Below are 27,793 nucleotides of genomic sequence, written 5' to 3' on the forward strand. Positions count from 1 at the left end.
AGCTTGCTAGATGCCTGGATTTGAATACGTTACCTCAGTAGCGCAGAACCACCGAGGCACCACTGTACCCAATTAATTAACCAGTTATCCCATAGGTCATTTATTTATTTATTAGCCGTTTTATCTGTCTCTTAAAGCAGAAAGGAAATAGCTGCACATTCATTTGCTTGATTTATTAAGTACAAGGAGTGTTGATCAATGCTTGCTTACATTCTGAATATATGCGAGATAATATTTCGTTTAGAAGGCAGATCATATATTATTTAACTACGTAACCATAATTAGTTACCGCCCTGCTTTGAACTGGGGATTAGGCTGCAGAAGCCAGGCATCCAAAGCAGATCGTGTTCTTGCCTCCTACAGGGTTCAGTCTGGCAGCGTGTCCAAACACACAGATTGTACATGTGAGTTAATGCGCTGCATTTCTGCTGAGGCAGCAGAAAAACACTCCTCTCAGCTCATCTCGTCACATCTATATACTTCATCAAGATATTATCTAGTTTTATATCCCACAGGGTCTCACTCATTCTCTTATTCTCCCTCCCCTCCCACCCCACCTGCCAACACACACACACACACACACACACACGCACACCGATCAGCATGTATTCAGCATTCACCATCTTGTTTTCCATCTCTATCTTCCTGCACATGATGTCATTATTAAGCAATGGCAGCACAGTCGAAGCTGGAAGGGAGGATATGCGGGATTTATGAGAATTGGAAAGTGACACCTTTGAGTCGCTTTCGTTTCCCCTTGGAAACCTTCTTTCCATGCTTGATTTGCTCTATTCTCCTTTACTTCCTTCTTAAATGGAACTGATTTGACTTGAAAAATGACACACACGTGAAATGAGGCAGCATTATGAACTTTTCCCCCCCAAACGTAGAGACTGGTTTGTACTTTTCCCAAACTCAGAGACTGGTATGTGTTTTTTTTTTCCTTTCAACCTCACCTCAGAGTCTCAGAGTATCAGCTATGTTAAGCAGCTGTCCGTCCCTCGTCCCCACTGCCTAATAAACCCGCAATGCAAGAAAACTCGATATTTACATTTACGGCATTTTGGCAGACGCCCTTATCTAGAGCGAGTTACGTTTATCTCATTTATACAACTGAGCAATTGAGGGTTAAGCGCCTTGCTCAAGGACCCAACAGTGGTAGCTTGGCAGTGCTTGGGGCTTGACCTCTTGACCTTCTGATCAGTAATCCAGAGCATTTAACCATTGCCCCAATATGTGACTGCTCACAAGACTGCACTGACCAATATGCGGAAGGATGTAAGTATGTTACTCAGACCCCCAGCTCAGAGTCCTTACAGAGTCAATGTGGCCTCCAAGATGCCACAAGTATCTGCTGTAGACTTTAACGATCATTTCAATCAGCAGCAAAGTGAAATTGGTTAAGCTACACTATATAGCCCAACGTATGTGGACTCCTGAATCCCATTCCAGATTTAGTCCCGCTTTGCTGTTATAATAAACTCCGCTCTTCTGGAAAGGCTTTCCACTAGATTTTGGAACGTGGCTGTGAGGATTTGCCCGTTCAGCCGCAAGAGCGTTAGTGAGATCGGGCACAGATGTCGGGCGTGGAGGCCTGGTGTACCATTTGGTGTTCCAGTTCATCCCAAAGGTGTTCAGTGTGCTTGAGGTCAGGACTCTCGAGGTCTTCCGCTCCAACCTTGGCAAACCATGTCTTCACAGACCTGACTTTGTGCACAGGGGTATTGTCATTTGTGCCCCTTAATTCCACTAAAGGGAAATTGTAATGCTACAGCATACAAAAGACATTCTAGACAATTGTTTGCTTCCGAGTTTTTGGCAACAATTTGTGGAAAAAACCCCACATATGGTTAAATTAAATTAAAACCCAAAAAGCCAGAAGGATCGTGAGGCCCCGCTTTCACGGTCTGTATTCATCCTGAAAATCAAGATCAAGCGAGCTTTTGCCCTTCTGATGGTCAGTCGTCCACAAACTTTTGGACATATGGTGTATATTCTGGTATAAAATCACCCAGGATTCAAATTCTACAATGATAAAGAGTATGTGGTTATGTAGCCAAATCAGTTCTAAAAGATCAGATGGAAAGATGAACAGGAAAGGCAAAGGGAGTGAAAGCAGAGGACTCGCACTGGAACAATATGCGCATTAGTTGCCAAATCCCCATGGAATGTGACATTTGACCAAATGGACAAACACATGCTTGTGCAGGAAATAGAGAGGTCAAAGACCATACCATTTCCTGTGCAAATAATGTCTGTATTACAGCAGTCATGACAGAAGTCTGTGCTTCAGTGTGGTAGAGGCGAGAATGAGGCTTAGCAAAAAGGTGGAGGCTCAGGGCAAAGCACTAATCATTGTCCCCCGCAGCCAGTAACTGCTTTCAACTCCGGCCAAGTCTCACTGTTACTGAAGGTATACATTAGGGCGAAAAGGTAGCACAGAGTAGTAGTAGTGTATGGATTTATACATGTGGCTGTGAGGCACTGGTTCACTTAGAACAAGCAGACAGAGCTGGCAACAGCCCAAGATCTCAGCACAGCAGGTTCGGGTCAGGTCACTCACACAGACGTAACGCAAGAGTTCTCGCCACTCCATCAGCCCTCGGGTTGTCAGCATTTAACCATTCCCAACAGACAGAGATCCAGAGAGAGCCTCTATTCTATAATTACCATCTGAGGTGATGTTTTCTTTCCCAGCTTTGGCAAACACAATGGTATTTATTTGCTCACTGAAACGTGCTGCAGCGCTGTACTTCTGTTCAAGTAGGGCTGCTCGATTATGGCAGAAATCATAATCACGGTTATTTTGGTCAATATTGAGATCGCGATTATTAAACACGATTACTCATCGACTATGGAAGCATCATGCATTTATTGAACTTTAAAAAAAAAAAGTTTTATTGTATTTTTTAACAGTGGATTTCCTTGAATATAATTCAACTGAAAAAAATATGTAAAACAACATAAAATTTATATATATATATATATATATATATATATATATATATATATATATATATATATATATATATATATATACACACACACACCGATACAAAATTTCTCAGCCGATACCGATAACCGATTATTCAGATTGATATAGGCCGATACCGATAACTGATACCGATAGTTCTGCCTTTTATGCCTTCTTATAAATTAATAATAATTAATTCCATAATTCTGAAAGAAATGCAAATAAATACTTTATTCTCTCCATTTCAACAAGTTGTTTCACAGTAACTGGTCTCATCAACAGAAAACACATTACTCTAATTAACATTAATACATGAACTACATTCTGAAGATTAAAGTAAGATTTTTTTTACTTATGGAATCTTATTAATTCATATTAACAGAATTACGTGAGTGAATTCTAAAAAACCTCCTGATAGTCTCACATTCACTCACCTCAAACTGGTAATATATAATATCCATTTTTTTATATATTAACGTTAACTGGATATGAAATATACTACTCTACAAATATATTTTTCTGTGCAATATATATAGTTTTTTGTCAACTCATTTTCATTTAAATCTTTCAACAGTGTACCGGCCCTTTAATTTAGCGCGAGCAGCACGGCAAAAAATTTAAATTAGACTCGACGCCGAAACTCCCACTTCACTGCTGCAGCGTCCGGTGTAAAACTTTCGTGGTGCAGAGATTACAAACTGCAGTTTTGTCGTAATTCCACACAAGAGACATATTCTTTACAAACAGCACGAGCACGTGAATACAATCAGAGAGATGGCAATCTGCTAACAAGCTCATTCGGAAAAGCGATCTGCAAACATTCACAAAATATAAAGTGCGATACTTGCGTCTTCTGGATACGAAGCTGGATCACGAACCATTGGTACTGATCTACGCTTGAGAATCAAGTTTATAGCAAATCCTGCTTTGCATTGACCGGCGTTCACGAAGCAGTCTGGTGTAAAAAGATCCATAGCTATATTTTGGGGCACGTTTCCTTCAAAAATAAAACTTCTCCACTGTGTCTTCAGTGGCTCTTACGGCGAACAACAGAACACTTAAAACACTTACAAAGCTGAGACATTCTTCTCACCACTGTAGCTGCTCCGGTGCAGAGAACATGACGGACTGTGTGCAGCTCACTCAGGGGAGGAGCTATTCTAATAGGGCAAAGTCCCTGGGCGGGGCTTGTTCCAACGTGACGTCACGTTAGGGCGAAAATGAAAACGACTCATTTTGAGACCCAGTTTATAATTTATTGGGAATAGATAAAAACAAAAGGAGTGGGTGGATTGTTTTACCATTATAGAGTGTTTTCAAATGCCGTGTAAAAGCGAATTTTGCATAACAGGTCCCCTTTAAGGAAGTAAGCAAGGAGAGAATGAAAGCTGTGAAGGATGTCTTAATAAACACAAGGCAGACCTGCTAAAACACCCTGAGTGCAAGACTGCCATGGCACCTGTCCAATGCACACTGGCAGCTTCATCAGCATATGTTGTCCTTTACATGCTAATGGGGAAAGAAAGTGTGTACACTGGTGTGTGGGTCTGTAATAACATCTGATATGAAAACCTTGTCACGTAATGCTTTTCAGGAGCTGTTTCTGTTAACCTGGCAGCCAGGTGTGTATAATTTTCTTACATAAGGACACTTTTGACACGACCGTACCACACCGCTTACTATAGATGAACATAAAATCATTGAACGACATGGATTTACATGTTTTAATTCAAAGTGACGAGAACATGCTGCCATCTGAGACATGGCTGTAATGGCCACCTATTGATATCTGCAGAATTGATCTAAATGTATATTATTTACCTCTCTCTCTCTGCCTCAGTGCCTTCGGCTGTTTTCTGATATCGGGATGCCAGGTTGGCTATTCATATGACAGCGGATATAAATATCTCTGGTACAAAAATGCAAAAAGACAAGCCACTTGTGAAGATACGTATGCACAGCTTTAAAATAAGTATATAATGCGACTTCTCAAACAAAAGCCGTACTTTAGTTTTTTTTAGCTAATAACGTTCCTTTATTAATGAACTGTGCTCACACACAGAAAATATTCACTTTCTCTGAGCTGTTATTGCTCCTCTGCACCAAAGAGTGTGTTTAATGGTTGTTCAAAAAAGCATCACACAATGAGTTTTTTTTTCCCCCAATGTAACATATTAAAATAATTTGTAGTTGAATCTCGAGTCACTCTTCTTTCTTCCTCTCTGCACTGCTGAACAGATCTCCATAATCAGATTTTTAACGGCATATTTTCAATGAAACGTCACAATACATTCAGTGAACTCTCAGAAAAACAGTACTCCAATACCAACTGGGCCTGTGTGAAAATGTACTCGCCCCCGTAGTTACTAATTCCCCAAATATATGAAATTGCATTCATAATGGGGTTCAGCTGGACTAGACATGACCAGGCCTGATTACTGCAAACCCTGTTCAATCAAATCTACACTTAAACAGAATTTTTTCAACAGCGTGAAGTTGGCTAAAAGGTCTTACCCAGTAACACACTGCCAAAGTTGAAAGAAAATCCAGAAATAATGAGGAAGAAGGTGATTGAAATACAGCAGTCTGGGAAGGGTTACAAAGCTATTTCAAAGGCTCTGGGACTCTGAAGAACCACAGTGAGAGCCGTTATCTCCAAATGGAAAAAACCTTGGCACAGTAGTGAACCTTCCCAGAAGTGGCTGACCTTTCAAAGTTCCTCCAAGAGAACAGCAACCAGTCATCCAGGAAGTTACAAAAAAGCAACATCAAAGGACCTACAGGCCTCTCTTGCATCAATAAAGGTCACTGTTCATGACTCCACTATCAGAAAGACACTGGGTAAAAATGCCTTCCATGGAAGTGGCGAGTTGAAAACCACTGATAACACAGAAGAACATTAAAGCTCATCTGAATTTTGCAAAAACACACCTTGATGATCCTCAAACCTTTTGGGAGAATGTTCTGTGGACTGATGAGTTGAAAGTGGAACAGTTTGGACGAGGGGTCCCGTTACATCTGGCGTAAACCAATCACAGAATTCCACAAAACGAACATCATACCTATGGTCAAGCATGGTGGTGGAAGTGTGATGGTGTGGGGATGCTTTACTACTTCAGGGCCTGGGCAACTTGCAATAATTGAGGAAAACATGAATTGAGTTCCCTACCAGAAAATCCTAAAGGAGAATGTTTGGTCTTCAGTCCGTAAAATTGAAAGTCAAGTGCAACTGGATTATGCAGCAAAACAATGATCCAAAGCATAGGAGTAAATCCTAGTCCTAGAAGTAAGTGAAAGACTGATTTCCAGTTTGGTGCTTGGTTGCAGTTATTGCTGCTAAATCCTCAGTATTGATTTAACACCTGCCCTGCAATGGATTGGCACCCTGTCCAGGGTGTACCCCGCCTTGTGCCCGATGCTCCCTGGGATAGGCTCCAGGTTTCCCCGTGACCCTGAAAAGGATTAAGCGCTATAGAAGATAGATGGATGGATGATTTAACACCCAGAGTGTTGAATTTACACCCTTCAGTGTTTGTCTAGCCCAATTGGCCTGTATAAACACTCTGGGTGTTAATTCATCACTAGGAATTTTACTGTGATTGCTATTACAGGTGGCACAACCAGATTTTAATTTTAAGGGGGCAATTAGTTTTTCACATGGCGGATAGGTATAGGATAATTTTTTTTGCTTCAATTAAAAAAATTAAAACGGTACTGTATGTTTACTCAGGTTGCCGTTGCTTCATGTAGTATTGCGTTCGAAGATCTAAATCTATTTAGTATGAGATGTACACAAAAACAGAAGAAATCAGGATGAGGCAAACACTTTTTCACAGCACTGTAGCTTGTGCACGATATAAATAATCTAAGCAGATTATTTATAGATTATTTATAGATTGCTAGCAGATCTGAAGATGACAAACTCTGCTTATGAAGTGATTGTGTGGACACATTTGCAGATTCGTTTTACTTAGCAGAATAAAAGGTACTGAAGAAGAGGCCAGCCGTGTGCAAGATCGGTCATACTAGGATAAAACATTGCAGAAATACAACAAGTCACATCGCCATTTCCATCCTGAGCTGGAGGACAAATGGTTGTGTCATCTTAAATCAAAATAACATCGAATCCCACTACTAACTATCAGTGTGGCCTCCACTCACACCGATACGTCGGTACTGGTCTGCAACCTTCATATTAACCAGACTTAATTAGTCCACTCATATCTCAGTTGGGTCTTGGACTGCGAGTCTAAGAGTAAGTGAAGGATCCTGTTACTCACTTCTACGTATCTTCCATTTGGAAAGCAACAGCAGACGTGCAAGGTGCAGCATGTATACACCCACAACCATACACACACAGTGAGAGTGGGCTGGAGGCGACATGGAAGGCCACAACATGCAGAAAATACAGGGAGTTATTACGCAACACACTCCACCATATGGAGAACACACACACACTGTTTCCAACAGCTCCCTATGAGCAGTCATAAGAGGCAAGGAATAGTAAGCACATGCTCATTAGCTGGTTGCTGACAGTTAGCTCTTTTCATATAATTGGTAGGACTTAAGCATGTCTAGGTCTGAGCCAGCAATACTGATTCAGCACATTGCAGCTCAAGACCTTTGAATCACTGAGATGAGATCATAACATTCACTAGATTATAACACACCTGATAGGCCATAATAAAATCCTTGGTAGCGGTATGAAGACAATAGAGGAGGTCGAAATATGTAGAGGACATGATAACTAAGAAGGAGAATGTACGAAACAAGGTGGTCACATGTCCTCAGGGTCAGAAAAAGGTGAGTTTCGGTGGCATCGTGTCACTGAAGAACCACTGCAAGGGTGTAATAGAGTGGTTTCCTTAGAAACTGTTGTGCGGCGACGGTAATCTTGTAATCATAACCTCGCCCGTGTTCAAAGGTTATTTTAAAAGGGAAGGTAGTCAGGTAGATTAGATTATGTTTCAGTCTCACTGTGCAAACACACCTAATCGGTACCTCCACTTCCTCCTGTATGACTCCCTACCTGAGCAAGAAACCTGAAGAGAAACTGCAAGTAGTACAATTACGGTGCGTTTTACTCATGTCAGACGTTCAGCAGACTATTCCAGTCTGCTTAGTAATAACTCGGCTCTAGAAAGCAGAACATCAGGTCTCGTAACAAGATTGGCACACAAACACTACAGCGAATGAACCGTCCGATCAAACGAAAAGGATTTGGCCTTCCAACAGAGCTGACTGACGCTAGTAGCAGGGAATGCTCAAAGTTTCAACCTCATCTTACGTTTCCTTTTCCCCTCTTCTCGGGCACTAAAAATTTGTGTATATACAAACATGAAAACTTCTAACAGAGGGCCTCATTTAACGATCTTTTAGTAAAGTCGCCTAACCCAAACTGAACTAAAATTTTACAGAAGTTTAGGACATGCTGATTTTCTTTACACTCGCATGTGTGTGTTGATCACATGGTAAAGAGGAAAGCTTGTTCCCAAGCGATAGTATGAGGTCAAGCGCACAGAGGGCTGGAAACAAGAAAACGTACTGAACGGTGAAAGAAAAGGCAGAAAGGTAGACGTGGACGTTATTTTGACTCACTTCGATGCCAATCAAATATACTGAGCACCTGAAAAGGTCAAAATCTAAAGACAAATAACAACTAATGGTGAATTAGGTGTGAACTAAGTGAGGTCAAAATGAAAATGAACATGAAAATGGAAGATCTGCCCTGTACCCAGGTGATCATGAGCACCAAGAACCTTACACAGGGAAACGGCTATTTTTAAATTGCCCAAATTAAGTGTCCCAGCCGACGTGCTGGGTCTGAAGTACGGCACAGCCATGGTACAGTCACAGAACATACAGTAGCAAACGGAACCGAATTACAAACCGGCTTTCATCGTTCGAAATTATCATACAGTTTTTAAACATCCTTTCCATCGTAAGTGTGACCTGTGCCTAGCGCTGGGCGATATGACAAAAATATCATATCACGATATGTGAAGACATTTCTACGATATGCAATACATATCACGGTATATAGTTTAGCAATAGTTTAACAAACTGCCTGTAAAACAGTAGGCATTTCTTTGGTCCTAAATAAATGATACGTTGCTTGCCTTTTTATTGAATTTTTTTATTATTATTAATTCTAATAACATAAATCGGCTGGGTTTCACAAAAAAATCTTCAATGGTACTCTTAATCTCTGACTTACAGAACTAGAGTGAGTATTGTGTTTTTAATAGGGACGCCGAAGCACTTCTATAAGTCACTCTGGATAAGGGTGCTTGCTCAATGATGTAACTGTAAATAAATTGGCGATTTAATCTTGGCAGTACAATCCGTATATAAGAGTGCATTAAATCAAGGCAAATTATATGATCCGAAGTTGATTAAGTCGAGGTTTACATTAGTTAGTCCTCTCATCAGTCCCTCCAGGAGTTTGCGATCGCAGAAATGAATGCAAAAATCGAGCAAACTCCGCAATATTCCGAGAAGCTTACAATTTTCGGCGGAATATTCCGAGAAGCTTACGATTTTCGGCGGAATATTCCAAGAAGCTTACGATTTTCGGCGGAATATTCCGAGAAGCTTACGATTTTCGGCGGAATATTCCGAGAAGCTCACGATTTTCGGCGGAATATTCCGAGAAGCTCACGATTTTCGGCGGAATATTCCGAGAAGCTTACGATTTTCCGCGGAATATTCCGAGAAGCTTACGATTTTCGGCGGAATATTCCGAGAAGCTTACGATTTTTGGCGCATTTGGGCCAAGACGCATCACGATTCACGTGCGTCGAACATGAGTACAGCTAAAAGGTCTGATTTACCAGCAAACATCACTGCGAAAGGCCATTTAAAACAATTTCATGTGATTATGATTTTGCCAATTCAAGTAGATTTCCACAGACAAAAAAAAAAAAAAAAAAACACAACACTAAAAACTCTGTTTAAATTACATTTTGGCCGCAACAATCAGAAAAAAAAATCCATGAAATCCTGTACAGACTGTCTTATGTGTAAATTTAAATCTAATGAGTAGGATACGAACGAAATTATGGGATGTTCACGAAAAGCCAATTTCTTATACAAATGCTCCTGTGAAGCGATATGTGCTGCCGTCTTGACCGAGTCTCCCTGGAAGAAGAGATTGTGATATCTCAATGGGATCTTCCTCTTTAAATAAAGGATCAATAAAATAAATAAATAATTTTACGACGTCTACTCATATCAGCCTTGATAAATTTGGCCCAGTGTCTACAGAAGAATGTGTCCATCACGTATCAAAATAGAACAGTTAACATACACAAACACCTAATTTACCTATCGTTTCCTGTTCTACTTTGCACGTGATGTAATTCTCACAATTATTATTATTCCAAATTACATGGTCCCAATAAAGAGCTAAACACATGCTTACTCACAAAATCTCTCATGCCTGTGTACACATACACATATCTACAGATTTAGGTAGGGATTAAGCGCACCATATTTGTATGAATCTAGCATTTATTTGTTTTTTGGTGGTGTAGAATCAGCAGGGGAGATGAAGCAGAAAGACAGAGCTCCTACCGTCTGGCCAGCTCTGCATCTCAGTGGGCTGGTGTTGAATTTCATCCCCCTGACTCATGCCACACAGTCCAAATCTACCAAGCATTTCAGAGAGGAAATTCAAAACCAGCCATGCAGTTTGGAGAGGGTGCGAGTCTGTGAAAGACCCTTAATTGCCCTATAATAAGCCCTTTTAAGGTGTTTATGACAGCTGAATGAATTAACGACCAAGTCACTTTATGTAGTAAAGGAAAAGTAACTGTCTGGTGTTTTCTGTAGTATGAGAGCTCCACTTACCACATACTGTTAAAACACAGCTTACGAAAACACTGTTCACTTAAAACCACATGGCAGTGTATGTGTATGAGGGTGTGTAGCTGTAGAACAGTTGAAGTAGGAGTTAAAGAAAGAGGGGGAATAAAACTTCATTAAGCAACATATAAAAGTCACTAATAAGGATGTGCACTGATGCAGGTCAATATGAAAAGAAAAGAAAATTCTTTAATGATTGCAATAGTATTTTATTTATTTAGCCACAGTAATGTTCATCTAGTCAAATGCTGCAGAAATGCAACTACATTTAACAATTGAAGATGGAATAATCCGCCATCTAATTGAAATAATTCAGACAACGTAGGCTGAATCCCAAGTGGCTTCTTATATACTATTACTACTAGTACTAATACTATTACTACTATTACTATTACTACTACTATTACTACTACCAATAATGATACTATTACTACTACTAATACTATTACTACTACTAATAATAATAATAATACTATTACTACTACTAATACTATTACTACTACTACTAATAATAATACTATTACTACTACCACTAACAATAATACTATTACTACTACTACTATTACTACTACTACAACACTACTACTAATAAGACTATTACTACTACTACTACACTACTATTACTACTACTACTACTACTACTACTACTACACTACTACTGCTACTATTACTACTACTACAACACTACTACTACTACTAATAAGACTATTACTACTACTACTACACTACTACTGCTACTGTTACTACTAATAATAATACTATTACTACTACTACTAACAATAATACTATTACTACTACTACTATTACTACTACTACTATTACTACTACTACAACACTACTACTACTACTACTAATAAGACTATTACTACTACTACTACACTACTACTATTACTACTACTACAACACTACTACTACTAATAATAATACTATTACTACTACTAACAATAATAATATTACTACTATTACTACTACTACTACTAATAATACTATTACTACTACTACTACACTACTATTACTACTATTACTACAACACTACTACTACTACTAATAAGACTATTACTACTACTACTACTACTACACTACTATTACTACTACAGCTACTATTACTACAACTACAACACTACTACTACTACTAATAATACCATTACTACTACACTACTACTAATAATAATAATACTATTACTACTACTACTATTACAACTACTACTACTAATAATACTATTACTACTACTACTATTACAACTACTACTACACTACTACTACTAATAATACCATCACTACTACTACTACTACTAATACTATTACTACTACTATTATTACTACTACTAATAATACTATTACTACTACTACTAATAATACTATTACTACTACTACTACTACTACACTACTACCACTACTACTACACACTATTAGGGTCCCAAATGGCCGTTTATAATACACATACTCACTGTACTACTACTATTAATACACAGCAAAATCTACTTATTTAACGCCCACTGTGTTGAACTGTGTTTATATAGTCCAACTGGACTCCGGGTGTTAACTCATCACTAGGAAGTGTATTGTGTACTCCTATATTAGCACGGTGAACTGGTTTACTCAAAGCGCTGCTTTGTTCATGATTGCTTCCAAATCATTTAGAAATGTCATACAAACTGTAATACGTGAAAATAAAGTATGACATTAAAATTTAAATTTCTTCCCATCAAAAAAAAAAAAAAAAAAGGTTATGAGGCATGCCTCCATGGACTAAAAACAGCTGAAAAACTGAAATGTGGATTTTTAGCTCTCCAAACAGTGCCATTCATTCTGCCAGTCCTGATGAAAAACATCAGCCTACTACAATTATAACACAGCCAAGCCAATAGAGAATATAGATTATGGATGGATACATAAAGAATTGTGGCACACTACATCGAAATCCAAATGACTTGTAATTTCCCTAGTGATTCACACCTCAGTGACAAATAGGAAATCAAGCACCATACAATCGCACGAATAAACACGGTCTAAAGTAAAGCACTGAACATTAAAATCTATCAATTCAAATGCATGTCTGGATCAGGAAGTTAATTACTAATAATATTTATGCAAATCAATGAATAAATGATATTTAACGAATAACCTGCAACACAGCTCCCTTACTACCTCTGTATAAGGGGTTTGAAGTGGCCTCAGATCGATGATCTAACCCTAAATCCAACCCAACCCTAAACCCAACTCTAACCTTAAGCCCAACCCTAACCCAACCCTAACCCTAACTCAACCCTAAACCTAGAGAAAACAAAATCCGCTTTGCAGGGAAAAGAACTTGAGACTTGCTCTCCATATCTATCTGCAGTTTTCTGTCAATGCACAAAAAAAAAACCATGTGGGGAAAAATACTGACATGGCAACGTATCAGAAAGTCTAACAGAAGCACTGAACTAGCAGTAGACTGCTATAGACCTGAAGTAGATAACTAGCAGGCAGGAACAGGAATAATTACTATTTACTCACGACCACTTTATTAGGAACCCCTGTACACCTGCTCGTTTATGCAGTTATCTGATCAGCAAATCAAGTGGCAGCAGCACAGTGCATAAAATCATCCAGATACAGGTCAAGAGCTTCCAGTTTATGTTCACATCAAACATCAGATTGGGGGAAAATGTGATCTCAGTGACTTTGACCGTGGCATGGTTGTTGGGACGGGCCAGAAAGGCTCGTTTGAGTTTTCACACCAAACGGGACAGTTGAAGACTGGAAAAGGATCCGGTGATCTATCCAGTTTGGGGCGAGTCTGTGCCCATGCTCTTGGTTTGATGTTTTGTGCATGCTGAGATGCTTTTCTGCTCACCACAGTTGTAAAGAAAGATAATTATTTGATGATTATTTGAGTTATTATATCCTTCCTAGCAGCTCAAACCAATCTGGCCATTTTTCTCTGACCTCTCCTATCAACAAGGCGTTTCCACCCACAGAACTGTCGCTCATGCAATGTTTTTTTTTTTTCTTTTTCCTCGCACCATTCTGTGTAAACTCTAGAGACTGTTGTGTGAGAAATTCCCAAGAGATGAGCAATTTCTGAAATACTCCAACTCAAAATACTTCTGATACCAACATCCATGCCATGGGTAAAGTCACAGAGATGGCATCTGCCCCATTCTGATGTTTTAACGCGAACATTAAGTGAAACTCTTGGCCTGGATCTGCATGATATTTTTGCACTGTGCTGCTGCCATGAACGTGCAGGTGTACAGGTGCTCCTAATAAAGCAGACAGTGAGTGTGTATTACTATTGTACTATATGTCGTGTATTAACTGTATTCTGCCTACGTTAAGCACTTGAATGAGTGTCACAAGTAGGCCTATGACATGAAGAAGGAGTGGGGTTTGACATGTCTTCTACTAATTTCTTTCTTTTTCCAGACATTTCTGGTATTTCACTTCAGTTCTGTTTTTGGCGCTCTGTATTTTTCGGCAACATGGCATGACATGATCCATAATTCAGGGATCCGTAATTTGTTCAGAAGTTGCGGTGGGAGCAACAAGTAGTCTGAGAGCTTATCAAGGGTAAAATGTCTAGAAAGAGAGGCTGAGAATCCATTTGTATTGTGAATACCAAAAGCAGTGAGGTCATTAACATGGGTAATCGTTTTCCTTTCACTTCCACTTGAACAGGACTGAGTAAAGTTCGTTTAAAAAGACTGAAAATCGTTTCAGATAAAAAAAAAATATTATTATTATTATTTATATATAGGCGGCAGTGGTGGCTTGGTCATTAAAGCTCTGGGTTACTGATCAGAAGGTCGGGGGTTCAAGTCCCAGTACTGCCAAGCTACTACTGTTTGGCCCTTGAGCAAGACCCTTAACCCTCTCTGCTCCAGGGGGCGCTGTATCATGGCTGACCCCAGCAAGAATTCCCAAGCAACCTAGTTTCTGCTGATGTGGATGAACAACAAAGCACTGGGAATAAAGATCCCTTTAACAGTCAACCATTTCCAGGCATACACTCACAAGATCAGGAATAGAGGGACAATTATTTGCACAATTACTCACAATACAAGAACAATACTAGTAACATCACCGGTAAATCTGGCTCATAAATCAGGCAATGAGTCGCTGAGTGCTACCTGGAAAATATGCAGCCATGTAGAAAACACTGACGCTGTACTTTCCCTACGCTACTATAGCACCGAGAGCATGCTGAAGTGGAAAATGATTTCTTTCAAACATTTCCTTCAACTTGAACCTCGGTCCTCGCTTGAGTCAGCGGCATGTCTGCTCAAGGACTGAGGAAAAAAATGATCACACCATGACCTTTCATCGTTTGTGTGCTCTATTAAATGGGACGGTTTATCATTCAGCTAGGCATTATGAATCTGGGCTTTCTTTCACTAATGAAGCCTATTTTAGAACGATCACAATTTACTTCACGCAGGCAGGTCAGGGAGTAAGATTAGGTAATCTTCCACTCCAAACCAGAAATATCCGACATATTTCAAATACAATACGCTCCTCTAAAACATCCTGTGTACGTCACTTTAAAGGAGTCGTGATGACCTTCAGTTCCATACGATCTCGCCTGGTCAAGTACAGTCCAAAGTCTGTAATCTACATTTTATTTTACATATATATTTTATCTATTAAAAACAAAACAAACCAGAAATGCTCAGGATCTGCTCATGTGCATGTACCAATTGCATTTGTTCAGCAGTCCTCCCGTGCGGCAATGTAAAAGCACATTTAACTGCTAACATGTGATACATCGATATATTTACAAAAAAAAAAAAAAAAATCCGAACCACAAACTACCTGGGGTTTGGCTGTATCCGTGTAAGACATGGCCAAGTCTACGAACGCTGTAATTAAGCCCATTTATAGAGACGTTAAATTATATTTAGGTCACGGTGCTGAGGGATCTCGTCATGGAGAGATTTGAGTAAGCTAGCTGCGAGACACGCAAAACACTAGGCTTGCAAAATTCACAGTTGGATACGCTTATCAGCAGACACACTCTATAATTTCATACGAATTACGTCTCAAGCGGCATGGTAATTCAACTTTTTATTTATTTATTTTTACCCGAGTTGGGTATTTCTTGGTTTTGACGGTCCATCCTCAAATCCGAACCACTCGCTAAACATAAGTGGTGTGAAAGCAGACAGAATCTCAGGCAACCGTTTCCGCCAGGCTGTATTTATTCAGGATCACGGTTAATGTGCCTGTCCTCAGAATGATTAACCGTGTAGATCATGGATGGGGCTGAACCAGTCCAAACAATGCAGACAGTTCAGGAGATCGGCCGGGGGAGTGGTGAACCCCACACAAAGCAAGTCAAAACACTGAGCAGCTCTTTGTCTGAAACGCGGTGACTGGTACTCAAAGGTTCTGGACGTATGTGTGCAAAGCCAAATGGACCAACAGCGAGATCTGGTTTATTTGGAAAGTAAACACAATCGAATGTAAATTATCTAACTATCTATCTATCTATTCCTCCATCTGGTATCTATCTGTATTCAAAAGATTCATTTAACTAATGTGAGTACAGATCGGTCATATTCTGATTCACAGATTCATACAAATGAAAGAATGTAGGATCATAACGTTCAGCGAAATATCGCTGATGTTTATTTAAAAAGGATTCCAAATATTAATGTTATAATATTCCTAAATAATAAGCTGAATAATTGTGACACAGCTAATAATAATAATAATGCATTTGGTAAATGGTCTGCACTTATATAGCGCTTTTATCCAAAGCGCTTTACACTGTGTCTCATTCACCCATTCACACACACACACCAATGGTAGCAGAGCTTCCATGCAAGGCGCTAACTTGCCATCGGGAGCAACTTGGGGTTCAGTGTCTTGCCCAAGGACACTTCAGTATGTGAAGTCATGTGGGCCGGGAATCGAACCTCCAACCCTACGATTAGTGGACACCCCGCGCTATCACCTGATCCACAGACGCCCCGTTTTCAATATGGAACAAAACCGTGATTCTCATTTTATTGATATTAGACAGAATAATAATACATTAGGCAGCATGGGCTACTTTCACAAACACTTCCGGGTAACGTTCTCCACGCTTCCTGCGTTTCACTGACTGCATAATCACTGAGGTTCACTGATTATGCACTGAACATCATCACTCATATTCTTAAATGTAATAAAAGCTGCAAAGCCTTTTCTAGCGAGGTGGAGAAAGGCTTCAAACAGCATACGGCATCGTAAATACACGACTACGGAGGTAAGAAAATAACAGAAATGAACACGCAAGCTAATACCAGCCTGCACATCTCACCGCAGAGGAGCTTGCGCTACCGCTAAACGGATTTTTCGATCGGAACTGGATACCGCCCATGATATCCATTTCAAGACACACACATTTGATACATCTTCCTTGACAGATTTATCACGTCGGTCTGTCCTACTCACTATAAAAGGGAAATCTTCCTAATGCATGTTAGCCAAGCTGAGGAAGTTTAACGCTGTACAGAGAAGGACAACACAGTGCTCGTTCTTCTTCTTCAGTGGTCTTTAAACAGAGATATTCTTAAAGACCTTACCGCGGACACTTATTCTGATCACGTTACGAAAGAAATACCAGTAATGACAAAGATAAACATTGGTACTGGAAACGAGAGAACCTCACGATTTATAGCCCTGGAGTGTCAGTAGCACACTGGGTCCAAACTGGGCTATTTAGGAGAAAGATCTTTTAAAATAGTTCGTGTGTTGATCCTAAAATTAAAATGTCCTGTTTTTCCGCGTAAGAATAATTCACATTCATGCATTTGAGCGCTAAAAGCAGGTCCTAAGAATGAGAAACTTCCTAAATCGCTAAAGCCCTATTCACACTGGATTCGCTTTACGTCGGGAGCTGGCGGTCTCCGGTTTGATTCTGCCATGCCAGTCATTTTTACACACTGAGCATTCCTGTGCATGGAAAGATTACGCAATCTTTTCCCTGCTGCCAGAGGATCTGCAGAAATAACCCCGGATATCTCAGGCTGGGAAAAACCCTCCACGTGTCATGTCAATTTTGACATTTTCTATAGAACTCGGAAAACTTAAATCGGTGCCTTATTTGCATATATCTCAGGGTGTACTCCCACGAGGTGATCTATACGGTGCCTGAGCACGTTTGACTCCCCCCCTCCTCCTCCTCCCCCCGTAAAAATCTTCTGATAGGCGCATCATGATTAAAGTGAAAATCGCTGAGCTGCGTACGTGATAAATCTATAAGGCATGTGAGAGAGCCGTGTGTCACCGTGCCTTAAACGACTCCAAATAAGCCATCATAATAATAAAAATCTTCTTTTTTTTATATAGCGCCTTTAAAAGTTTCTCAAGGTGCTTTACGTTAAAAAAAAAAAAAAACACGTATAGACACGAATCATAAAAAATAAGCATTATACGTACCAATAGTCAGGTAAAAGCTAACCTAAAAGAAGTATGTCTTAAGATAACTTAAGCGTGCTCAGGCTTGAACGTTAAGTGCAATGTGAGTGCAATGTGGGGAAGGGGGGGACAATCGTGCTTGGGCATGGTACAAAGCAACTGGGCCTAGTGCGAGTACGGTTTCCTCCGGGTACTCGGGTTTCCTCCCTCAGTCCAAAGATATTACTTGTAGACCGACTGCCATTTCCAAATTATCCGTAGCGTGTGAATGGGTGTGTGATCGTGCACCACGATGGGTTGGCACCACGTCCAGGGTGTCCCCCTGGCTTGTGCCCCGAGTTCCCTGGGATGGGCTCCAGGCTTCCCCGTGACCCTGTGTAAGATAAACGGTCGTGAAAATGGATGGATGGATGGATGCAAGTTTTCACTTTGATTATCAGCATCACCCACATCAGTCTCTGTCTCATCACCTCAGCGTGGCCTCGTCACTCCGTCTGCACCAACACTGACGAGGAAATAATCGCTGATTTGTTCAGTCAGTGCTGTCGGCTAAATTTCTTATTATTATGTCACTTAAGCATTCGAACTTCGTTTGCCATAATCAGTACAGAATTTGAATTAATATGATGTAAATGTTTTCAACATAAAACTTGGTTCTATGTTGAACATGAAGACACTCATCTCTGTGATGTATACAGCCATTATTATTATTATTATTATTATTATTATTATTATTATTATTATAGGTTTTATTATTATTATACACATTATTATTATTTATACACATTATTAGTAGTAGTATTCTTATCATGCATTATTATTATTATTATTATATTTATACACATTATTATTAGTAGTAGTAGTATTCTTATAGTATGTATTATTATTTTTACTATTATTTTTATTATATGCATATTATCATTATTATTATTAGCATTCTTCTTCTTCTTCTTCTTCTTATTATTATTATTAATATAGGCATTATTATTATTGGTATAGGCATTATTCTTATTATTATAGGCATTATTATTGTTATTATTATTATTATTATTATTATTATTATTATTATTATTATTATAGGTGTTATTATTATTATACACATTATTATTATTTATACACATTATTAGTAGTAGTATTCTTATATCATGCATTATTATTATTATTATTATTATTATTATTATTTATACACATTATTATTAGTAGTAGTAGTATTCTTATAGTATGTATTATAATTTTTACTATTATTTTTATTATATGCATATTATCATTATTATTATTAGCATTCTTCTTCTTCTTCTTCCTCTTATTACTATTATTATTATTAATATAGGCATTATTATTATTGGTATAGGCATTATTCTTATTATTATAGGCATTATTATTGTTATTATTATTATTATTATTATTATTATTATTATTATATGCATTCTTATTATTATTAGCATTATTATTAATATAGGCATTATTGTTATTATTATTAGTATAGGCATTATTATTATTTATTATTATTTATTATTATTATTATTATTATTATTATTATTATTATTATTATTATTATAGGCATTATACATTATTATTAAGTATTACTTAAAACTGAATTACAAATAATCCTAAAAGGCTGCTTTCGGTGATTTACAGCACGATTGAGTTTTGGTGTAATGCGTCAACGATTGCGTCATATGTCAACGATTGCGAAGTTGTAAGTCCGGTCACCTCGCCTACTCTGAAACATTTACGATACCAGCAACACTTTCGTTTTCGTTTTATTTTTTACGCCATTGTGCTCTGGAATTTCCTTTAAGAGTTACCCGTATCAGCCACCCGCTCTCTCTATTCATTCATTCACGAAACACTCCTTCATCCACAGCAATGGAGTCCAGCACAACTTAACCCTTAACTCCCTTAATAACTCCTCAGTAAAACTTCCTCTCGTCAGCTCTGTGAAGAGGTTTTAAAGAGAAACTTCTCTGATATTTCACAGCAAACAGACCGCATATCGTCAGTCGCTGGTGTTGTTTAAAGAATGCCGATTTAATCAAACCCTGTTCAACAGATAGAGAGAAAACGGGGAGAGCGGTCCTCGTTAATCTCTCGTTAACCTCGAGAGCGGTCCTCGTTAATTTTCTTAAGCGCAAGGTGTAGGAGTTAAGTAACTTGTATCTTAAGCGTGACGTACAACAGTTGCACCCATTTCCATAGCACCAGCTAGTCCTGAACAAGCAAAAAAGAAATGCACGACAATAATAATGATGAGGACGACAAGTGCTATCAAAACGTCTGATACAGAGCGCAGGATATTAAAAATAAATAAGTCAGTCAATCACAAGAAGCTACAAACAAGTGGAAAAAGTCTATTATTTCCACATGTAACACCTGACTGCGTTAAACCCCACACACTAAGTAGATATCGATGTTGGTTTTTGCCATAGCCAGAGATGGACTCGTGAGCTGAATCTGATCTGATCTGATCCGATCCGTCACTCCGGCTGAGCTGTTACGGCTAGAACAGATAAGGCCAATAATACTTTATGTTATGAGGTTGGCGTTCTGAGTAAATGCTGAGTAAGAACAGAAGCACTTTATAATCAAAATGCGTGTCTGTTTATATTTACTACCCACATATTATATTATAGTTATATATATATTTTCAGAGCCGATGAACAGAGCAGTCAGATGTGCACATGACTGATGTGCAATCAATCAGCAGTTATTGCGTTGTTAATAATAGTACGGCCTGATATTTTTTCACCAGGTAATTTTGTGATTTAAAAAAAAAAAAAAGAAGAAGAATAGCACCTAATCTTAAAGTGAAAGAACTTTTTGTACACCGTTCCGGTTCATAGGCCAACGCACAGGAATCTTGGGCACTTAAGAGTGCTGTAAAAACCAGTCCTAAAACCCGGAAAAGGATTTTAGCACTTCCGGTTCCGTCGTGCCGAAGTCGGTGGGTTTTTGGTTAAATGCCTGAAATAAGGTCTGTGATTACCACAAGCTCAAGATATTTTCACATTTTATTCCACGACAGAAAATACATCAGTAATACACCACTTGCGATACTTTTAAAAGCTTTTACGTGTCTTGAAAAAGGTGGTTGCTAACAAGTGGCTAAAAGGGACTACAGAGGTTGTCGGGGACGTTAAACGTCATCAGACCGAGCAGGAGAACTCATCCACTACAGCCTCGTTGTGTTTATACACGCGCAAACTCAAACTTCCCAACGTGTAGATTTGTCAATTTATAGTATTTTCCAATTGGAGTGTTTGATCAAATCGCAGTGCTGTACAGCTTAGTTGTGGTGACGTGGCGTAGTCTGCCGAGTGCATTTAGGCTTCAATACTCCTACGTTTCATTGTGTTCATTCGTGAAGATTAGCATGAAGGACAAAACGTGTAAGAATCATAAACGTTTGCTGGTCACGGAGTTTATTTTCTGCAATAATCCAAAAGGCAATGGAAAAATCCTATGCATTATTATCGAGGGAACCGGGGTGATGCTAACTTCCGGGTTGGCCTAAAAAAAAAAAAAAATACGTCATCCCTGCAGCGCTCTATATGCTTTTACTCCCAGGCCCTGTTTACACTAATGCGATCCTCGTCCACGCTGGCGTTTCCGCTGTGTTTCAGAAACGATCTCTGCCCACACTACACGACCGAATACGCAGGTCACATGACCGCTCATGCATACTGGGCATGCGCATACAAGTGTAAACAGGAAGTTGGTTGCTAGTCACCGACAGGCACAACAAACCGGCGTTCCATGTAGGGCTTACCCCGCTCAAAATGAGATTTGTTTCCGATTTCTCTAATCATAGCTCGCCTCTCGTGCATGTATGCAGCTGCAGTATTATAAAATACAGAATTTAACTGCACAATGTTTGCTAAGGATGACGACAAAGCCTGCAAAGCTTGCAGTTCAGTCTCCGTGTTGTTGTGTATACGATCAAGTTAGCGCAATGGTCATATGGTAGGGGCTTGACGAATCAGGCAAGGACACGCGATGATCCAGAAGACCCAATCAGGGAGCGAATGTGGGCGGAGCCACACCTTCTTTTCAAAAGTCTTCGTGTTGGTCCGTTTACACTGAAACGCGAGCCCGGAGTTTTCAAACTAAAACGGGGTCTTCGGCGTTTCCAGAAGTCTCCATTTTCGGGGGTCAAAAACGCCGGAGTAGTGTAGACGACAGGCATAACCGTAGCAACAGTTATGCGTTTTAAAACGAAAACGCACTCGTGAACAGGGCCTACGCATCTTTATACTGTACATGGCTCAAACACTCCTTACTATAAGTTTAGAAAGACAAATGATTCCTGTTCAGCAATGTTTGGATAGCAGCATTGTGCAACGGGCCCGTAGCGGCATCATAGAAATCTGTTCCCTTTTAAGGGGAGTACTGGAAACCTCACGTGCATTAGTCAGTGTATTTTTGTACTGCTGCTGTAACTCAGTCCTGAGTTTGTACCAAAAGTGACTGTACAAGAAAATCTAACGTAACGGACAACTGCAGACAAAAAAAAACAAAAAAAAACATGCGTAAAACTGTGCTACATAAAAGCCCAGTCTATACTACATCACGATACGGTAAACGTGAACCAAACACATCCCAGGCAACTCCCTTACCACAAGAACAGAGCATTGAAATAGATAAGAGATAAGCAGGTTAGCTCGATCAACTCTCCAATGAAGTTTCCGGATAAACCTATGAATACAGGATTACCGCCTTCAAAGTGGAGCGCGATTCGATTCGCTCAGCTCAGCTAACAGCACAGAAGTCGGACAGGTGATATCCTAACTGGTTTACAATTTAATTACTATAATGCAAGGAAGTCTGAGAGTGTGTTTAGTGAAGGGAGGAAGAGAGAGAAAAGGAAGGCTTCGAAAGTAACAGGGAAGCAACTCGGTGCACAATAATGCCTCGGGTCATTTATTAACTAGCTAGCATGGATTATTAAGACCCTAACCACGTAAACCTACACAATAAAGCGACACGTACAAGTTGCTTTCTTTCTGCGAATCAGTTAATGTTGGAACGCTCTGTGCAAGTTGCATGAAACTCGTTTTAATGCGTTTACATTTAAGATTTATTCATTTAGCGGATGCTTTTATCCAAAGCGACTTACAAATGAGGAAATACAAGCAAAGAGATAGAACAATACAAGTAATGCTACTATACAAGATCTTTAATTGAGTTCTAGAAGAAGCAAAGTGCGCAGAATAAAGGTAAGATCCACAGTAAGGTGGGTTTTTTTTTTTTTTTTTTTGGAGTTAACTACGTGCTCACGGAAGTGCTGGGTCTTTAGCGGTTTTAATGCGACCAGTTACGTGAAAATTTCATGTGCAAGGCCAGTCTTATGGGAGTTACGAGGTCCAAAAATGAAGCTTCGGCCAAGATTAAGTCTCGCCAGTGCGAAATCACGATGATGTCGTTTATTTTATTTTATTATTTATTTTAAAGGCACATGAATTCTGATGTGAACTGTATCCCAGTGGGGGCAGTGGTGGCTCAGAGGTTAAAGGCTCTGGATTACTGATCAGAAGGTCAGGAGGTCAAGCCCCAGCACTGCCAAGCTACAACTGTTGGGCCCTTGAGCAGGCGCTTAACCCTCAACTGCTTAGATGTATAAATGAGATAAACGTAAGTCACTAGGGATAAGGGCGTCTGCCAAATGCCGTAAATGTAAATCCGGACATATCAGATCTCTATGAGATTTCAATACTACAAATAAAGCAAGCCAAAATCAGACAGAAATTCCCAGATCCAGTGTGGTTGTTTTTTGTTTTTGTTTTTGCTGTTCACACTAGCCAAGTTTCCAACCAAGTTGCGAATTTATCTTGTGCGGAAAACTGAAATATCGCATAAAACTTTCGCGAATAAAGCAACGCTTCCATCCAAGAGAACAAAATCGTCACTTTCTGGGAATCTGCGTAAAGTATCGATACAAATGGAAGTTGTCGCAACCAGGGAAGCCTCTGGGGCTCTTCGTTTCCGAGCACGCAGACGAAACGCTGTCACAAACCTCAGGTGGTCTCGCGACGGGAGACGGACGCCTGATGTTTGGGGACGGAATCGCGTGAGACAGTTCTGGGAGGTAAATATACCAAATCATTTCAATGACAGACTTTGAAAAGGGGAAAAAAAAAAAAAGCAGATAGATAAATAGTGAGTTCCGTATCATCAACATTGATCCATAGAAGTCTTTAAATGACACTAGAGTTTCAGAAGCAACAGCGTGTCAGTCAGTGTGCCTTAATGCAAACAGGTGGAGAGAGAAAATAAATCACCTCACATACAGTTACACAGCATATCACATTTACATTTATTCACTCAGCAGACGCTTTTATCCACAGCGACTTACAAATGAGAAAAATACAAGCAAAGCGATATATCAAGCAGAGAACAATAAAAGTAGTGCTACCATACAAGATCCGTATATATATATATATATCAGACGTAAAGATTCAGCCGGGGAAATGGCTCGTTTTTCTATAGAGGATTATTTAAACTCGTTTATATGTGTAAACTACAACACACTGCTGAAGTTTCAGGTCCTTAACAGCTGGTTAATAGACAGAGTTATATCGAGTGAAATCTCTTCACACTGCCATATGCAGGAACCTGCTGTCAAAAACAAACAAAAACAAAAACAAACAAACAGATAAATGTGGTAGAGACAGTGATATGGGTTAGTTCAGTTCATTATTCCCTGAACAGAGAGCAGAGTGCAGCTGGAAAGCGTTTTAGTCCGTCGTGTTCACACACACACAGACACACACACACACTCTCAGTCACACACTTGCTCACTCTCTCACACACACACACACTTGCTCGCTCACTCACACACACACAGACACACACACACTTGCTCACTCACTCACACACACACACTTGCTCACTCACACACGCTCACTCACTCACTCACTCGCGCGCGCACACACACACACACTTGCTCACACACACTTGCTCACTCACACACACTTGCTCACTCACTCGCTCGCGCACACACACACTTGCTCACTCGCTCGCGCACACACACACACACACTTGCTCACTCGCTCGCGCACACACACACACACACACTTGCTCACTCACTCGCTCACACACACACACACACACACACACTTGCTCACTCACTCGCTCACACTCTCTCACACAGGGAAACTGGCGAAGAGCAAATCAGTGTCTGACAAAAGGCTACTTGTCGCTCAGCCAACAATCATGTTGATTTCTGATCTAATGTGTGTGTGTGTGTGTGTGTGTGTGTGTGTGTGTGTGTTAACAGTAAGGACTTATTGAAGCTACACACAAGAAAGCCCACTACAACATTCAAGTCACTTTATTTACACCAGACAATCCTTTGGAAACGCCACATTTCTCCGCGCTGTATGAAACGCGTCCTATTGTGCAGCGCTCATTCGGCACAAACCCACAAAAAGGACTGAAAGTGATCCGCTCTAAAGAAACACTTCGGCGGCTACATGTCGTTAGATCTGTGTCCGAAATCTCGCGTGTCTTCCTCTCACTTGCCCAAACACACAGAAAGCGAATGCCACCGAGCAGCATATTCACCACGGCTCGCCTCTAAAAGCAGCGCAGCAACTTTAATAACCAGCCCTGAAACTACAGTCCGGTTCCGCCGGCGCTTACCGTGGAGCAACTCCTGACAGCTCGGGTCCAGAGGCGAGGGGAAGACACTCAAAACAGCCCGGGAAATGTAGCGTCTATCCGATTTGTATCAGTTTCTTACAGGTTCTCAGTGAACGCGCGTGCGTTTGTGTATGTGTGTGTGTGTGCGGGCCCAAGCAGGAGCTCGCTCCCTCCGCGCGACACTCTCCGTCGGTGACGTCACCAGGGCTGTGCTACAAAGAGGGCGGCGCGCGCCCAGTGTGGGCCGGCTGGGACAACCATCCATCCACATACTTCCAGCATTCACTGCTACTGCTGCTACTGATACAAACAAGTTCAGATGAACCATTACAGCTGTGCCTTCTGGGTTTCTCATTGTTTTTCATCAGAACCCAATCTAGAAACTTATCTTTAATGTCACATAATATCTCTTTGCACCTTATTATTCCACTGCACTGTCCATCCATCCATCTTCTATACCGCTTATCCGACAGGGTCGCGGGGAACCTGGAGCCTATCCCAGGGAGCATGGGGCACAAGGTGGGGTACACCCTGGACAGGGTGCAAATCCATAGCAGGGTACAATCACATACACATTCACACACCCTATTCACACACCCATTCTAATCAGCCTGGTGGAGGAAACCTCTGCAGTACCAGGAAAACACACACAGAGCAGTGGTGGGAATCAAACCCATAACCCTGGAAGTGTGAGGCAAACATGCCTACCATGCTAACATACTAACACTAAGCCACCGTACACCTTATATCTTATTGTCCTGTATGGTTATTGTTGTACTGTTTTGTGCTGTGCTGTGCTGTCCTATCCAGGGTGTCGTCCCACAGTACCCCGAGTGTTCCCAGAATAGGCTCTGGATCTACCACAACCCAGATCCGGATGAAATGGTTGATGAATGTGAGTGTGAGTGAGATGTGTCATTGCTGCGCAATGCGCAATCATCTGCCAGAAGGCTGCAGTGTGAGCAGGTTGTGGTTTGGGTGGCTGGGGTCTTTTATGATCTGAGGCACTGTGTTGAGTAAATGTCCTGGAGGGAGGGGACCTCACTTCCACTTCTGAGGATTCTGGGGCTCAGAGAGGACCTCTTAAGGCACCTTAGGTTGCAAAGACATTAATGTACTTCCTTCACAACAGCTCCATGCTCTGGTACTGACACGCCCCCCCATACCATGACGGACGCTGGCTTTTGGACCTGACGCTGATAACAGCTTGGATGGTCCTTTTCCATTTTGGCCTGGAGAACACGACAGCTTTTTTGTCCAAAAACTACTTCAAATGTTGACTTGTCGGACCTCAAAACACGATTCCACTGTGCTCTTGTCCAGCTCAGATGAGACCGAGCCCAGAGAAGTGGGCGGTGCTTCTGGACAGTGTTGATGTATGGCTTCTGCTTTGCATTGTAAACCTTTAACTTGCATCTGTGGATGCAGCGGCGAATGGTGCTGACTGACAAAGGTTTACCAAAGTATTCCCGAGCCCATGTCAGGATATCTATTACAGACTCATGACGGTTTTTAAGACAGTGACGTGTGAGGGATCGGAGATCACGTGCATTCAGAAGGGGTTTTCAGCCTTGTCCTTTATGCACCGAGATTTGACCGGATTCCTTGAATCTTTTAATCATATTGTGCACTGTAGAAGGTGAAATGCCCAAAATCCTACAGATTTGTCTTTGGGGAATGTTGTTCTCAAAGTGTTGGATTATTCGCTGACACATCTGTTGGCAGATCGGTGATACTCGACCCATCCTTGCTCTTGAAGGACTAGGCCTTTTTTTGGAGGCTCCTTATATACTATGATTAAACGATTTCCTCACCTGTTTCACATCACCTTCTTATTTCAGTTTTCACATCGCTATTAGTCCTAAATTGCCCCTGTCCCAACTTTTTTGGAACTTGTTGCATATATCAATTCCAAAATAACCG

General features: G+C 40.3%; 1 protein-coding gene across 1 annotated transcript in view; it reads right to left on the minus strand.

Annotated features, from left to right (window-relative positions):
- nck2a (NCK adaptor protein 2a) overlaps nucleotides 1-26,152 on the minus strand; it is a 52,038-nt gene extending 25,886 nt beyond the window's left edge. Inside the window, exon 1 of the mRNA XM_053627483.1 lies at nucleotides 25,871-26,152. The gene's annotated coding sequence lies outside the window, so the exon portion shown is untranslated. The remainder of the gene's footprint in view (nucleotides 1-25,870) is intronic.
- Between the last annotated feature and the right edge of the window lie 1,641 nt (nucleotides 26,153-27,793).

Source organism: Ictalurus furcatus, chromosome 6 (genome assembly GCF_023375685.1).
Source record: "Ictalurus furcatus strain D&B chromosome 6, Billie_1.0, whole genome shotgun sequence".
Classification (NCBI taxonomy): Eukaryota; Metazoa; Chordata; class Actinopteri; order Siluriformes; family Ictaluridae; genus Ictalurus; species Ictalurus furcatus.